This window comes from Epargyreus clarus, unplaced genomic scaffold, assembly GCF_041222505.1.
Source record: "Epargyreus clarus isolate Ecla_fem2 unplaced genomic scaffold, WU_Ecla_fem_2.2 ptg000003l, whole genome shotgun sequence".
NCBI classification, from domain to species: Eukaryota; Metazoa; Arthropoda; class Insecta; order Lepidoptera; family Hesperiidae; genus Epargyreus; species Epargyreus clarus.
In genome coordinates this window covers 7646756-7662819 of record NW_027332211.1, presented here as the reverse complement: position 1 = coordinate 7662819, position 16064 = coordinate 7646756, and the positions used below count along the sequence as shown (strand labels likewise).

The 16064-nt window shown below is 40.4% G+C and overlaps 1 non-coding gene across 1 annotated transcript; it reads right to left on the bottom strand.

The window, feature by feature from the left end:
• Positions 1-7625: 7625 nt before the first annotated feature.
• On the bottom strand, positions 7626-7744 carry LOC140756590 (5S ribosomal RNA). Its single transcript, XR_012103901.1, has one exon. It is a non-coding gene; the product is annotated as a 5S ribosomal RNA (ribosomal RNA).
• Between the last annotated feature and the right edge of the window lie 8320 nt (positions 7745-16064).

The window sequence follows — 16064 nt, the reverse complement described above, 5'->3', positions numbered from 1 at the left end:
TTTCAGACGTATAGTTTCCTCCAATATTTTATTTCGCAGAAACAGCAAGCAATAATTGTTTTCTAATATACTATAACTATAACATACTATAACTTCCAAGTTTTACTCTAAATATAATTTCTGGATTTCGAACCCTATATATTCAATATGGCAAATCGATTCATATCACTAGTCCATCATTGTAGGAATGTGAAGCATTTCACGCACACAACACAATTACGAAACTACAAACCTACTGAGGATACAATTTCAGGTCGACGCCAATTAGGCCACTATTTTAGTTAACGTAGCGTATGTCAACGGCCTTAGCACCAAGACAAAGAAGCGTAGTATTACAAAATAACACCTACGTATGCGTATTGAGACGCAACCGGCCAATGTATTGGAGCCGTACCTAATACGATGTCATAGTCTCATTGCATTATTCATTTTTGGCTCTCGCTCCAAACTGGTTCCATTTTCCGTGTCACTCACGGACCTTTTAAGGTATATTACAAACGAAGTCAATTTTCACATCCTGAGATATCGACACGCGTTTTTGTAGACGAGTCGTGACTAATGTATAATAGTTGTAGATTATGGGTTTTCAAATAAAACTCCAACTTGAATCTTCAGTTCTTTTCTTCTTGTTTTTATTCCGAGGCGTACACATTTTTCCATACAAAAGGCGAGCTTAAGTACTTATTTTGGGTACCGCAACAGGCGCAGGCTCAGTCAGCAACCGCGTCCTATTGCCGTCCCTTTCTAACATAGCCTGTCTTACTCTTACAATTCTATGCTTACACTCTATTGCTATCCTACTCTTACATATCTATTCTTATTACGTAGGACTTATATCTATTGCAATAAAATGTCTTATTTACATAGTCTTAATTACATACACAAGTTACATTAATCAACATTTACATTTAAATTCTTAGGCCGTTGTCGTCCGTAATATTCTCCCCCCGGCGTAGATTCTTCGAAGCCTCCTCCATCTGAAGGACGGCAAGCTTCGTCGCTGGCCTCTGGAACACACCTCCCTTTGTGCGGACGTCTGCAGACCGGACGATGCCATCAGGTCCCGGGTGAACTCGCTCGACGACTCCTCTCGGCCAGGTATTGCGGGGTAAGGCGTAGTCGACCACAATTACGAGATCGCCTTCCCGCAGTTGTGACGCCTGTGCGTTGGACGGCCCCCGCGGAATGAGCGTAGGCAGGTACTCTCGCAGCCATCGCTGCCAGAACTGGTCCGCCAGTGCCTGCGCCCTTCTCCACGTGCTGCGGTCCGCCTCGGTGCATGGCCCCGTCCGCGGTAGCCCCGTCGATGAGCCGATGAGGAAGTGATTCGGCGTTAGTGCTTCCTCGTCCTCGGGGTCCACGGAGACGTGCGTGAGCGGTCGCGCGTTCACGCTGTACTCGGCCTCGGTGATTAACGTCTGCAGTACCTCTTCTTTTGGCGACTTTTCTTTGAGCGTGGTGCTTAGTGCGGTTTTTACTGAACGCACTAAGCGCTCCCAGGCTCCTCCCATGTGTGGCGCCCCCGGCGGTATGAAACGCCAGTCGGTGTTGTACTGCAGACCGTAGTCCCGTAGTGCTGCGATCCATGCTCCGTATGTATTTCTCAGTTCGACGTCGGCCCCTCTAAAGTTAGTGGCGTTGTCGGAGTATATGACGCGCGGCCAACCCCTTCTGGCGGCCATCCTTCGCAGCGCCATAACAGCTGAGTCCGTAGAGAGCGACTGGACGATCTCTAAATGAATGGCCCTTGTGGTGAGACAGGTAAATAGTGCAAACCACCTCTTTTCGTGTCTTCGTCCGATAGTCACCGTTAGGGGCCCGAAATAGTCCACGCCACAATAGGTGAAGGCGCGGTGCCCCGAGTCCAACCTCACTTTAGGTAGGTCTCCTTTCGGTGGTGTCGTCGGAGTCGCCTTGTACACGCGACAGTATTGACACGCTCGTGCTACTTTCTTGACTGTAGGCCTCAAGCGCAGTATGATGAATCGTTGACGGAGCTCGTTGACGACTCGTTCGTTATTCGCGTGTCCCGCCCGGCGATGATAATGCTCGACAAGCAGGTGAGTAAAGGGATGCTGCCCGTCGAGTATTACCGGCTCATTAGAGTGCGTTGTAGAATAGAGCGCACCTATACGGCCTCTTGCGGTTATTAGCCCGTCGTTCAATACTGCGTCGAGCCTTTTAAATTTGCTGTGTCGTTGTAGCGGCTGGTTGTGACTTAACCGCGCTAAGTCTTCGCTGAAGGAGTCCCGCTGCGCGCGTTGAAACCACCGTCGTTCGGCCGCTTCTAAGTGTGACACTTCTAAGTGTAGAGTCTTGTCTCTAGATCGAAGCTTCTCGACGAATAGCTGAGTAAGTGCCGTCGCCCTTATAAGCTTCAGGTAACTGGAGAACCTTCTAATGTCGGGTAATGAGTCGTTGCGGTCCGAGTCCTCTTCTGAGACGGTGTAACACGTCTCCCCGGTCTCTTCACCTTCCCCGTTCTCCGTAGGCCAGTGCTCTTCTGTGGCTCGTAGGAATTGCGGTCCCGTGAACCACCGGTCCCGGCTGTCGATCCCGTCGGTTTGAAGCCTGGTCGCATCGTCGGCTACGTTGAGTGTTGTAGGCACCCATCGCCAATCCTCTGTATGTGTGAGCTCGGCGATCTCAGCTAGGCGATGTGAGACGAACGGCGTGTATTTTTTCGTCTCGTTTCTTATCCACTGAAGGACGGTGCGGGAGTCACTCCAGTATATGACTCGTTTGGGTTTCCAACAGCTGTGCTCCCTGACTATAGTGTTAGCCATTCGTGCCCCGATTAACGCAGCTTGGAGCTCCAGTCTCGGAATGGTTAGTAACTTCAGTGGAGCCACCTTCGCCTTGGCCATTACTTGTATTGTTTCTATGTGATCGCCGTGTGCGATCCTCCAGTAGGCCACCGTAGCGTAGGCTTGCTCGCTTGCGTCGACAAACACGTGTAACTCGATGTGAGTTTCCGGCGTTACGTTGTAGCTATAGCACCGCGGTATTGCTAGTGCTGAGACATCTGGGAGTCGCCTTATCCACTCGTCGAATAGGTTAGCGTCTTCAGATGGCAATTCCTGGTCCCAATCAACCTTCTTGAGCCACAAGCGTTGTAATATCATCTTGCCGACGATCGTATATTGACTGATAAGCCCCAGTGGGTCGTACACCGACATAACCGCGCTTAGGGTTTCGCGTTTAGTCGGTGCTCTCAACCGCAGTCTGACCTCATCGGGAACCCTCTTGATGTCAGTGTTGAAGGTGAGGGTGTCGGAGCTCGGGTCCCAGCGCAGCCCCAATGTCTTTTCCTTCTGGTGTGCTGCTAACTTTACATTCGCGCTTTCAGACTTCTTATCTTCGGGTATGCTAGCTAAAACTCTCTTGCTATTTGAGTTCCATCTTCTTAAGTTGAAGTCCGCTTGTTGATGGATGTAGGTAACTTCGTTCACCATTTTAATAGCCTCCTCTTCAGATGGGAAACTGTCTAGGTAATCGTCCATGTAGTGTCGCTCCTTGACCGCCGTGGCCGCCTCTGGGTATTTACTTTCATAGTCGACGGCGTTGCGGTTTCTTACGCTGTGAGCGAGGTATGGCGAACTGCTGGCTCCGAATATCATGGAGACCATTTTAAATCTTCTCGGAGGGTCCGTAGGCTTGTCCCTCCATAAAAACATGTGTGCCGGTTGGTCCTCGGGTCTGATTTTAACCCTAAGGAACATTTCTTCGATGTCCGCTGTGACGGCGATTCTCTTTTCTCTGAACCCGAACAATATTCTTGTGAGTGAAGCTAGTAGGTCGGGTCCTTCTAGTAGGAAGTCATTGAGACAGACTCCCTTCACCTTAGCCGCCGCGTCGAAGACCATTCTAACTTTTCCCGGCTTGTTGTGATTGGTGACGGCGAAGTGCGGCAGGAACCATTTTACGTTGCTATCCCTTTCGCTGCCGTCGCATTGCACCGCGTAACCCTTTTGTATAAGGTTAGCGATCTGAGCCGCGTATTCCTTTTTAAACGCCGGCTCCTTAGTCATCCTCTTCTCGAGCGTGTGTAGTCTCTTAAGGGCAGACTCGTAGCTATCTGGGAACGTGGGGTTATCTATCTTCCAGGGCAGACCCACTTCGAAGTGGCCGTCCTTTCTTGTGGCGGTCGCTTCGAAAATGTCGTTGGCTCTCTTCTCATGCTTATTAATTTTTTCTTTAGTCGATACGCCAAGCGAGTCCACGTCGAAATGTGACTCGACGAGCTTCTGTAGTTGGACGTCGCTCGCGCAGATGTGAAGTACGGCCGCCTGGTCTTGATAAATCGATTTCCTGGGTACCGACCCGTGCAGTACCCATCCCAACTTCGTTCTCGACGCGGCGGGTTCATTTCTCTTGCCGGCGCGCAGCTGTCGCGATATTATTAGATGCCAGTTGTCGGCACCTATCAATATGCGAGGTCGAGCTTCTCCCTTACTGATGCTATCTTGTACAACTCGCAGGTGCTTGTACCGTTCTAAGTTGTGCGGTACGCGTTGGTGATGTAGCTGTAGTCCTTTTACTGTGCGGGCTGTCACTAAGTAGGCTTCTTGTTCGTGTACCCCTTTGACACGAACCTTGACCGCTTCGCTGTCGATCCTTCTCTGATCGTTAATACCCCTTATGTTCAGAGGTCGATTCGGTCCGCCGTTAGTGAGTTGCTTCGCTAATTCTTCGTCTATTAGCGTCACAGTAGACCCTTCGTCTAGGAGGGCGTACGTATTTACCTCCCCCCGTGGACCGCTGAGTTTCACCTCGCAGGTTTTGAGCAGTACTGATGTAATAGGCGACCTCCTTGTCGTGACGCTCATTACTAGCGCGGCTGCTTCGTCTTCCCTGCCGTCGTCCGGAGTGCTCACTGTAGTCGTAGACTCCGTTACTTTTTCTTTATGTAGTAGCGCGTGATGTTGGTAGGTACATCCGTGGACTCCGCAGGCCTTGGCTTTGCATGTGAACCTGCTGTGCTTCCTTTTCATGCATTTGAAGCACATCTTGTTGTCCTTTGCCCACTTCCATCGCTCGTTGACGTCGAGTGCTTTGAGTTTATCGCACTCAGTAGTGTAGTGTCCCCCAGTTGGACACATGAAGCATTTTCTTTCTTCCGGTTGACTTTCCCCCGCAGTGTATACGCCCTTGGTAGCAACCCGCTTTGGTGCTACTTCTCTTCTGACGGGTACCGGAACGCTTCGCTTCGTTGTGTGGGTGTACCTTATCATAAGGTCCGCTTCGGCCATTAAAAACTCGGAGAGTACTATCATTTCATTATCTTCCATGATGCGTGCTTCGTTATTGGCTGCGTACTCCGCCCATTTGCTTATGAGATGAGGACTCAGTTTGTCCATTACGTCTCGAACGAGTAGCGGGTTTCGTAGGTAGCCTCTTCTATCTATACTTTTTATCGTATAGACAATATTTTGAATCTTCACCGCGAACTCATACAGATCGGTGCTCGCGCTCCCTAATTTCGGGACCTTTTTGAGCTCTTCCATGGCCCGATCTATTATGAATTCCGGTCTTCCATATTTCATCTCTAATGTGCGCATGATGATATCTGGGTTAGATGCGGTGAATAGCTGTGACAGCACGGTTTCTCTCGCTTCCCCTCGCAGGCTGTTTCGCAGTCGAAGGAGATTTTCCGTTGGAGAGAACTTAAAGAGTCTTGTAGAATCTTCCATGGCGGCCTTATACGGTAGCCACTCGGCGACGGCTCCCGTGAATATAGGTAGTTCCGCTGTTTGGCGAGGCAACGGTCTTGAGGCGACTAGTTTTTCTAAGGTGTCGGCTAGCCGTTGAATGCCTTGGAATTTCGCGTTCTCCCCCCGTTGCTTACTAACGGGAGGGCGAACCTCTTCCGGTTCTTCCCTGTATTTCGTCGCCGTTGGTTGTTCCATGCTTCTATCCACCCAGTCTTGTACCCTTTCGTTGCATGAGCTCGCCGCATATTCAGATTCGGCTTCGATTGCAGTCATTTCGGCGGCTAATCTCGATTTGATTAGCTTTTCTTTCATAAGTAGCCGCTTCTCTTCTATAGCCGCGAGTTCTTTCTCCGCTTCGTATTGTGCCATCTTCATACGTGCGTCGATGCTTCGCTTTGAAGTGTTACTGCGAGCGGTGTGTGCCGGCGACGTAGGTCTCCGCACCGGCGATGTAGGTCTCCGCACCGGCGATGAAGTTTCACGCCTTGGTGGCGTGCTAGCTGGTCGTGCAGGTGGCCCCATGACGGACGTCCGCGTTGACGTCGCTGGTGCTGTCTCTCTCGCCCCTTCTGGCGGAGAGTGCTCCATCCTTTTTTCTTGGGAATTTCCTGCGACCGTCGACGGCGACTGCGGAGAATCTTCATAAATTCGGTGTAGCGATGGCCCTGGCGCACCCTTAGCGCCCGGGGCTGCTTCTGACTCGCTGTACCCCGATTCGGAGCGAACACGACCCCTTGTGTTCATTGCGATCGGCGTATTCATCTTGAGTCTTCTTTAAATCCGGCTTCTCGAAGGACCAATGTAGATTATGGGTTTTCAAATAAAACTCCAACTTGAATCTTCAGTTCTTTTCTTCTTGTTTTTATTCCGAGGCGTACACATTTTTCCATACAAAAGGCGAGCTTAAGTACTTATTTTGGGTACCGCAACAGGCGCAGGCTCAGTCAGCAACCGCGTCCTATTGCCGTCCCTTTCTAACATAGCCTGTCTTACTCTTACAATTCTATGCTTACACTCTATTGCTATCCTACTCTTACATATCTATTCTTATTACGTAGGACTTATATCTATTGCAATAAAATGTCTTATTTACATAGTCTTAATTACATACACAAGTTACATTAATCAACATTTACATTTAAATTCTTAGGCCGTTGTCGTCCGTAATAATAGTCTTTTTCATTCAATTATAGTCTCGATGAACCGAGGCACGAACAAATTTATCTTAGAAAATCAATTTCAACTTTATCGAAGTCGGACAGACTTTGATTACTTTAATGTTTTTACTCACTTTTGGTAGAAAAATAAAACTTTACGATAGTTAATTGGTAACCTCACGATATTAATTAAAAACTTTACAGTAGGTTAAGTTCATATACGTAGATTTTGAAGGTTGTAGAACCATTAGTGATTTGAATCCTGATTTCAATATTATAAAAAAATCCACAGCAGACCAATTAACTTCATAATAAGATTAAATACTTGTAGAGACTACAAATTCATCATCAACCCATTACTGTCCCACTGCTGGGCACGGGTCTACTCCCATAATGAGAAAGATTATAGTCCACCGCGCTGGCCAAGTGCGTATTGGTAGACTTCACAAATGTTTGGGTTTTTTTTTATAAACCTGTCATGTATGCAGGTTTCCTCACGATGTTTTCCTTTACCGTTTAGCAAGTGATAATTAATTTCTAATACGCACATAACGTTGAAAAATCAGAGGGGCGTGCCTGGGATGGCAAACTATTCACCGTTATGCAATTCCTTGTACTTTAGGCTTAGGTTTATTGTGAAACGAAACTTTTAAATTATAGAAATGAAAAAAGGCAATATTATAGAAAAAAGAGAAGAAAAACAATTCACAAAGTAAAATGTAGATGAAAAAGTAGTAGTGGAAAAAAGCAAAAAAGCCAACGACACGCGGTGTTCCCAGGCGGTCACCCATCCAAGTACTGACCGCGCCCGATGTTGCTTAACTTCGGTGATCGGACGAGAACCGGTGTATTCAACGTGGTATGGACGTTGGCAACTGATGTCATGAAATGTTACGATCATTGAGTCATTAATTGAGGTTATACAATCAAATAATTGACATTGATATAAATCCCTCCTCCTCTCCTCGTTTAGACTCCTCGATTAGAAATTAAGCCTCAATATAATCCTTAATGTAACTATCTTGTCTAGACAATATAATACATGGGTAATCATCGAATATCTTCAGAATGACTTAAGATGGAAAAAGATATTCGACGAAATTCCATCTACAGGCTTTTGAACTCATTATTTTTATGTTTTCTTGTAGTGATGTCGTTCTAAAATCGATGAATCGAAGAATCGATCTTTTGGGCCATAAATTCGATTAAATTAAACGATCTCCAGTAATGTCCAGATCTCCAGATCGATTCAGTGAATCGATCTTTCACCCAGAAAATCGAATGTCGTTCTTTTCGATGTTGGTTCAACGTGTTAATGAGATTTTTTGTTATTGTATGATTTATTACACTTCGATTCGAATCGATTCAGGAATCGATATTTTTTAGAAAGAATCGCCATCCCTGTTTTCTTACGTTTTGTTGAATTGAAATAAAAGGATCAATAAATGTATATCATTGATATTTACGACTCGCTGCAAATATAAACTAAATTGCAGCGATTTATTATATCATGTTTCATAACGATTGAATATTAGTTTTTATGTTTATATTTTATTAATATTCGAATAAAAACAATGCCAATATAATAAAATATTCAAGACACGTATCATTTAATATAGTATTCGTGTCGTTTCAAATATTATGTTACAAAGCAATATTCAAGTTAATTTATTAGTAGTTTGCAGATCGCCAGTTTATATTAATTAAAGAGGATTAAAACTTTGAAATATAATTTTACGTAATAGCAACTCGATATTGAAATTATAAGAAATCGTAGCAACAGAACAGAATTAGCTTTTTTGTAATTTAGTCGTATTATCAAAATGTTATGCATAATACATAGATTAGTAAAGATATTTCGCCGCCTTGAAATTGAATGAAGCCACAAACGGCTTATTAGTAAGTTCTTTTTTTGAATTCTTGTCAAATAAAAACATTTTAGAGAAAATTTACGAATAAATAACTAATACTGCGTAATTTACATACTAAATAAATAACTATTTCAAATATTTTTGGGACATTTTAGCACGGAGACGTGACAAAACTTTTTTACGCAACTATTTCAATTCTCAAAACTGGGTACATTTTCTTGTTAGGAGTGAGTAATCTTTACTAATCTATTGCATAATATGAGATATTACTCTACTCGTAATAAGAAATTTAACTAACGTTTCCAATATTACAACACGGGTGTTTTATTAAAGTTATTTATAACAACAAAACATTAAAAAATTGAAACTTAGAATTCAAGGTAACCATTGCATAACTAATTGATTCTGAACTTTTATTCTATAACATATAATTGTCTTAGGTCATGCATTCAGCAAATTATGTTATTTATCTATTAAACAACCAAGTTGACGTACTTCAAATCATCAGTCCACCTAGGCGGGCGATCTACTTATTCCTTTTCCAAACCGTCTCCATCCTATATTATATATTCGGTAGAAAATTAAAATGTGATAATGGTAACACAATCGGGATCCACCACATTTTTTGTGCCGCCATTTTTAAGTTCCGTAGTTGATGTTACTCATTTTCGTGATCGTGGTGGAATTCTAATGTTTTATCGTTTTCATAGCGCGTTTGTTAAATTGTGTGTAGTTATTAATTTTTTGTATTTTGTTGAGTTTCTAAAAGTTTTAGTTTTTTATTAATTTATTAAGGTTTACAATACATGTAATCTTATTTTGACAATGACGTTTCTTTGTTTACATTTTGGACACCTAATTCTGAATCAGACTATAGACCCTTCTTTGCCGCGCTACCTTTCTTAGGCACGACGTGACCACGTGACCAGCCCATTTACACTACAATCTACTAATTCTGAAAACTTTTCGACAAGTTTCGTTTATCATCACCCCACCATATTCCCAAAAATCGTCATATTCTGTCATAATCTTCATAGCTAGCTAAATGATTGAATTCTGTTTGAGTGACGTTGAGTGACGAGTTTATTACAAAATACTATTGACATACAGTAACAGAGGATCCATAAAGCTGCAGTCAATAAAATCCTTGACTAATTATTTGAAATGAATCAGTTAATAGCGTCCGCGTTTTTGTTCCGCGTCGTTCATGGCGGATGGCCTATTGTCCTGCGAGACCTTTGTCAGGGCCCGTGATTGCTATATTAAATGGGTTGTTAAAATAATATAAAATATATTTTTAAATATACCTTAAAATACAAGAATCCAAAAATCCTTATTTAGTAATAAATGTACATTAAAAATATAACGTATTACTTAATAAAAAAATATTTTTATTAAGTAGGAAAATGTTTGATTTTCATAAATGAGTAAATTATTTATGAACATTTTTTCCAATTAACATTAGGTACTCAAATATAACATAATTATTAGAGACTAAAATATAACATGTAACAACCCAACTAAGGTAATGTTATATTAAAACATAAATGCTTCAATGTTTTGGCATGACCCATTCGAAACAGATTCAGAATGTTACCCAACATACAAGTATTGCTTAAGAGAACAATAAGTAAAACAATGTTACCTACACTTATTTTATTCCCACAAATTTGGGAAAGAAATTGCGTAACAGTTTTGTATGTAAGTCAAGTGTATTTTCAATGTTTGATTGCGGCATTTCATCAATTTTACTTATCACAGATTTTAAAGAAATGATATACCTATATGTTGTGGAGGATGTTGAGGCTAAGATACTTACACGAGGCGTTTAACTTCGGGACCGCGACACTGCCGTGGTGGTCATTAGTTTGGTATCCAAATTTATTTGCAGTATATTACAGATGTTTGTAAGCAGCAGTGACGACTTATCATCAATGCTTGCTTTAATAATATCAAAAATAAGGAAAAAAGGAGTGCTGAACTAGTGAGACTTCACGTAAAATACTTGTTTTTCTTCCTAAAATTCCTGAAAGTTCCGAAGTCTTGAAATTCTATATCCGTTTAATGGTGATATTAACGCACCCATTACTAATCCATATATGTATGGTAATGTATACAAACAGAGAGCAAGTTCAAACAAGTAATTAATTAAAAAAATCAAAAACCCGACTGCACCAAAAAGGCTGAAGTAGAATTTCCAAAAGCAGTGAAATAGGCATTTCGTTATTTTTATCCAGAAAGCCACATACAAAGTTTCATAGTAGGTGTCTGCTTCAAAAACAAAAGATGTTCAGAACAATATTATCCTATTTTATCCTCGTAGTGCTCATTTACGCTATATAAAGAACCTAAAAAATGTGTAAAATTCCAGCACGCTTAAGTTCAGCGGTTTCCCTTTGCGTCGATCTCTGGTAGGTACAGCAACTCACTCATTTAGTCAGACAGTCATCTTGATGTGTATATACGAGTATATATGTACTAGCTGACCCGGCAAACGTTGTGTTGCCAAATAAATAAAAAAATGTTAAGGGTGAACAACCCTTATCACTTAGGGGTGAAAAAATATAGATAGTGGCCGATTCTCAGACCTACTGAATATGTATATAAAATTAGGTGAAAATCGGTGAAGCCGTTTCGGAGGAGTACGGTAACTAACACGAGAATTTTATATATAAGATATATTATATAACGTATGTGTAATCTCCTCTTAATTTCCTGTATTTTGACACCCTACTCGATAGGTTTGGTTAACTTTTTTTAAAACGTGTTACTACTCGTATTTCGCAAAAAATCCACCATTTACGGTCTATAAAATATATAACTTCAGTAAATCAGAGTTTCGGTCATTATTTTACCTCGTTAGAGGTAGAATTTCATTATTTTTATCTAACAAGCCTGATTCAAAATTTCATAGTGTTTGCTTTAAAATTGACGATTGTTCAAATGAACTTTAAACCCTTATTTTACCCTCTACGGGGTTGATTTTTCGGCAGGCGATAAATAAGTGCGTCCTTGTTCCTATCCAGAAAGCCAAATACAAAATTGTATAGTAGTTGCTTCAAAATTAAAGAATTTCAAAAAAACTGTTTTACCCTATTTTACCCTCTTTAGGGTAGAATTTCCAAAAGGCCTTTTTTAGTACTTATTCACGCTATATAGAGAACCTTTGTGCAAAATTTCAGAAGTGTAAGGTCTTTGGTTTGGGCAGTACGTTGATTTCTGAAAAATGAAAAAGTAATTTAGTTAGTCAGTCAGTCAGTCACCTTGCTGTTTTATATATATACAAATATGTTTTTATAATCTCCGTTAAATTTCCTTTCATTTGATACCCTACTCGATAGGTTCGTATAACTTTTTTTTTTTAAATGTGTTACTATTTCGCGCCAAAAATCCGCCATTTTGTTTTTTTTTTACTAACACCTATCTAAGGACACTCGGGTCATTGAGACAAATATAATGACACCTTAACTGTTGAAATTCATCCAGCCGTTTGTTAGATCGGATCAAATAAAGAAAGACAAACATACAAGATACGCGCGAAAAACATAACCCTTCCTTGGCAGTCGGGTAAAAAAAAATGTATTTAAAGTCTTAAAGCCGTCTAAATACAAAGTCATACAAATGGAAACTTCAATTGATTTATTTGTATATCGCTCTAGCTACATTAAAAGCTTCCAAGAGTATAACACAATTCATGGCGATCGCATAAAAGTGACTCCATCAGTCACGTGGGCGTCATAAATGAACGCTATCCATTAGATTTCCGCCGCTTTTTGGACGAAAAACCTGAATATCGTAACCCGAGTTGGATTTTTCCAGCTTTTATTCGTTTTTGGGCGAAATATTCATACTTCCGCCGTGTTTTCATTGTGCCTCCATGCAGTTCATTATGAAGTAAATTTTAGTTTCATGCGCAATAGCAAAGTTTTTGCTAATCGAAATGAAAGCGTGATTACGTTTTGGAAACAGAAAAAAACATTCGTTGCTTGAATTTGACTTGATATTAGAATATGTATTTTTTTGCTTATTATATTTTACGTATTCCTACTTAATGACCAAATAACACAGCTTTATACCTTCACTTGACAAAAATATCAAAGTAACATTTATGAAGTTAATTTTGATTTTTATTATGTAACAGGTACTCAGGATATGCGTTTTTTAATTTCTCTATTGTCGATATTTCGACCCAATTGGATGGATCGTGGTCAGGGTGAAACTGCGGTGGCGGGGAGAAACCGTTGACAAGTAGGTAGGTACTAGAGGTAGATTAATCTATCTACCCTACGTCTATTTCGTTTTTCTTTTCTAGGTTTCATATCACGACACACAACACTAACCACCTTAAACCACTTTCCTTACGCACCTTAAAAACGCATGTCGTGAGTACCCGATTCATAATAAAATGTCTCTATTCCGCGATAATTTTAGTCTAAGATAATATAATTTTGATTTCTTTATATTACAATTACAATTATACCTACTTTATGTAGAGCTAACACCTAACATTTACACTATACAACTAAACTTACTTTTCTTGACGTCAATGATTAAGAACTTTTATCTCATTATTACAGCCAGTCCGCCCACTTCCAACTTAATTACACAAAAAGAAAGAAGTCGGCGCCGCTAAGTAATTGTCTAAACCTTCATGTGACGTGGGTGCCCGTCTTGTGAAACGTAGACTATAAACATGATAAATGCGAATGTTTCCATGAATATATTAATGAATGTATAGATATCTTAATGCAGGCCTTATGAATAAAATAAAGCTAAATTTGTCTACTAGCTTATAGCTAGAGCTTTATATGTAACGTTTCAAGCTTTTGCATGTGGCCTCGACTTTGTAGGCACATGCCCTTGCAAAAAAAAAAATTACTTACTTACTTTAAGGGGTTTGTGTTATCTTCCGTAAAATCTTTTATTTTTACTTGTAATTTCGGTTAAATTGATTTAGTAGTTTCCAAAACGGGGAGAAATATAGTAAAAACAGTTATTTCGTACATTCATTTATTTAGGTAATCGATATAGTATTTAGTTATAGTTTAGTCACTTTTTATAAAGCACAGCACTATTTCATACGTTTTCTTTTATTTTCATACTTAATTTTAAAAATAGATCAACACAACATTTACCAAGCTGCCTATAGTGAGTAAAGCCTTACATTTCACACATTTTAAGCTTTACGCATACTTAAACAAATTCACTGACGAAAGCATGTGAGTTTCAGATCTTAGTTGTAATCATTGCTAATGCATAACCCTCCCTTAATTTTGGAAGCTGACAGATACCAACGCTAAATTATTCCAACCTTGACACGGGTGTCGCATTTATTCATTAACTGAGTAAGGTTTTGATTAAATTTAGAGAACCTTGCATGATACTTTTAATACAGAATAATTTACTGACTTTTAATGACTTTGGTCCAGTAGGTAATATTTTTCCAATTAAAATAAAATGAAGAAGTTTTATACTTTGTGCGTTAATAAAGGAAAGCACGTATATGGTAGTGGCTACCCCGTCAGGGATATTTTCGAACCACCCAAGCCCTTACATAAGCCCAAGCCCTTCAATCTATCGACTACTATCCAATGATAACAACTTGGATCGATAGCTTAATGTACCCATTAAAGCACGGGAGCACGCATGAAATTTAGCCAGTATTGGCCACCCATCCAACTTCCGACCAAACCTAATGTTGCTTAACGTTGTATGTCGTTTACGGTCTATAAAAGCCACGGGGCTATAGGCTCTTCACCATTTCCCGAAATAAACAAAATAACAAATGATAATTTAGGAGATCTCTAAAATATTATGTACATATACACTAATATTATAAAGAGGAAAACTTTGTTTGTTTGGTTGTAATGAATAGGCTCAAAAACTATTGGACCGATTTTAAAAATTCTTTCCCCATTCGAAAGCTACATTATCCACGAGTAACATAGGCTGTATTTTATATGAAATATATTTGATAAATAGATTTTGAGGCGGTACAAAGTTTGCCGGGTCAACTAGTATTATTAATAATAATGGTTTAAACTTTAAGCCATACTTTATAAACAAAATTACAAGACATATGATATCTTCTATTTACTAATGCGATTAAGTATGTCGATACATATTATGTTACATACGCATGTTTACATTACAATGTGCATATATATACGTATTATACCCTTGACCCAAATAAGTTGCAAATTTAAACTAGTAGTTGAGTTAGAAATGTAATCGCTTTAGCAATCAATATCAGTATTACGATTGGCATATAGGATATATTTTACGCCTATACATGTCCATATTCAAATTGAAGTGATTAGGGGTCAGAAAAGCGGTGAACGCTTCTGAGCGAAGAACGCTAAAGCTATAGACATCGGATGTCATAGCGAAACATTTTGGCTTATTCTCGTAATAATTATTATTTTCGTCTAACGGTCATGTTTAGCAGTATCCCTTGAATGGTTTGATTTATCAAATAGGAAGTAATTAAAATTTACTATCAAACCCATAGCGCCACTTCACATTAGGTTGGCCTGACAGTTTTACCGTTTGCCGTGATTTTGTTGTTCACACTAAGTGACAAGAGCTGGTTTTGTTCATATTAGGTCCGACCGACAAATTGATCGTCATTATAATGTGAACAGCAAAATCTCCCAGTCGATGAACGATAAATCTGTTGGGCCACCTTAATGTGAACGGACCTTTAGACTAGGTTTCTTTCTACCATACTCAAAATATATTTCATCTATCTATTGAAATTGATTTGTTCTTCACCTACTTCTTTTGATAAGATTATTTTTACGGATAAAAGATGCACCCCAAGATCATTTGATACGACTGGCCAGCAACAAGGAGGCGCTCTAAAATCCTACAGACTATAGCATAACGTTGAAACAAATATATAGGTAGCTATATAGTAAGATGTTGCAAAGTAGTTGAGAAACGCACAGACTACTTCCGGCTGGAAGGCTCAGAGCCGCTCCTCCCATAAATACATGTACCACAGTAATTGATGTATTGTGAGCGAGTTTTATAGGTTTCTGTATGTCGTAACGCGGATATGGAATGCCACCAGTAGATATAAGTTTAATGACGGTCTTGAAGACTCAGATTTTTTTTTTGTATAATATAGGAGTAGCAGAAGAGCATGCAGTACACCTGATGGTTAGTGGCTACTGCCGCCCATGCATATCTTTAATCAACCCTAGATAGGATTAGATATGCCTACCTGAGGTTGGCCACAGATGCGCCGCTACCTCTGAGGACTATGCTGGAACGCCTCGGAAAAGTATTCAACCCTTCAAACCAAAACACAGCAGCAC